Source organism: Rousettus aegyptiacus, unplaced genomic scaffold (assembly GCF_014176215.1).
Source record: "Rousettus aegyptiacus isolate mRouAeg1 unplaced genomic scaffold, mRouAeg1.p scaffold_m13_p_2, whole genome shotgun sequence".
In the NCBI taxonomy this organism is placed as follows: domain Eukaryota; kingdom Metazoa; phylum Chordata; class Mammalia; order Chiroptera; family Pteropodidae; genus Rousettus; species Rousettus aegyptiacus.
Genome location: NW_023416295.1, coordinates 69,573,128 through 69,574,816, shown reverse-complemented (window position 1 = coordinate 69,574,816; position 1,689 = coordinate 69,573,128). Strand labels below are relative to the sequence as shown.

At 29.2% G+C, this 1,689-nt stretch overlaps 1 pseudogene; it reads right to left on the bottom strand.

Annotated features, from left to right (window-relative positions):
* Positions 1 to 994: 994 nt before the first annotated feature.
* On the bottom strand, positions 995 to 1,113 carry LOC118614748 (annotated as a pseudogene).
* Positions 1,114 to 1,689: the final 576 nt, after the last annotated feature.

Below are 1,689 nucleotides of genomic sequence, written 5' to 3'. Positions count from 1 at the left end.
TATTGATGAATGAGATTTTTTTTTTAAAAAATCATGGGTTTGTTTGTGTTTACTCATACCTAGTAAATTTTATTTATTGAACAAGCATATACATTTTAAGAGTACATACTAAGTGTATGCTATATATTCCAGGTAGGCCCTTGGGATAAATAGTAAATACATACGAACTATTAATGCCCCTTTAGTTAGAGTCTATTAACAAACATCTGTAATTGTTAAAAAGTATCTAGTTTTGGACCAAATCATCTTATAAGTATTTTCATCTTCCTTTCTGATTTGACCCTACTAAAATTCAAATCAAATAATATTCCAATGAATTCAAAATTTATAAGCACAGAGATGAACCATTTTACTTCATGTTTATGAAAATATATTTAAGGAACATGAAATATATTTCTTATTATCTGGTGCAACATCATAAATTATTGATAGCTTTCCTTTTACTTGTTAAAATATGCAGCATTTGGTTCTGATATTTTAAGTGTTTTACACATTTATAAAAATAGCACATTAGAGTTGTTTATGATCCCCAACCTTATACTACTGCAAATGTGTTTCTTTCTTGCAAATTATTAAGAAAAATACATAAAAATAAATTAATTTGAAATTGCTCTTACTTTCATTCTCTTTTCACAATGCTTCCTTATACTTTTGCATGTGTTTTAGAAGTGTTAGCTCTCCTTATGTACTAAATCTGTTAGGCTTCATGTTCCTCTGTTTACAGGATATTAGTCTTCTGACATAAGGCAATAAGATTCTTGTGGACAGTTTTCAAATTTTCTCATTCGTTTCTTGATGTATAAATAATCAAGTTAAGAATCTGTTTAAAGTCCTTATGAGATAATGGCTGTTTCTTCTGATCCACTTCTCCTTTCTACAATTCTTTTTTTTTTTCTTTTTTTGTGAGGCAACCCTTGGCTGACTTCACAGATTGCAAGGACCTTGTCAGCTTACAATTCTTTTTTTTTTTTTCAGTTTTTTTTTTAGTTTTTTATGCTTACAGCACCTGGTCTTCCTAGGTGGTCTACCATCCAAGCACTAACCAGGCCCAACCCTGCTTAACTTCCGATATCAGATGGGATCTGGCTTATTCAGGGTGGCATGACAATAGGATACTTATCTACAATTCTTAATCCCACACATAATGAAGATATGAGAGTAAACTATGATTTCATTCTGTTTGTTTGTTCGTTCGTTTATTTGTTTTTTGGTAATTCATCTAGTTGGCATTACACTTTCTGTGGTGATAGTAAAAAATGAGCCTTCATTTAATGAAGAGAAAGATCATCAATTAGCTTTTTCCATAAGCTCATGCAACTCTTATTTTTCCTTTATAATAGTTAACATTCAAGTTAAGTGCTGATTTAAAGCCATTCTTACCTAGTGAAAATTAGCATTATCTGCAAAGCATGACATTAAATTTATCATCAAATTTGTGTTATTTTGTTCTCATATTCAATGATTTAATCAGTTAAATGATTTCCATTAAATATACACTTTGCTATTTTTAGATACAATTCAGAATCTGCCTTTTAAATACCAGATTTGTATTTTTCTGCACACATTTACTCTCCTCTAGCAGATATAAGCACTTTAGCATATTTTAACTCTTTTAATTGACTTCTTAAATAATATTTTATATGTCTTAATATTATATGCTTTAAATTCTTCACTATTGTTATAATTGCC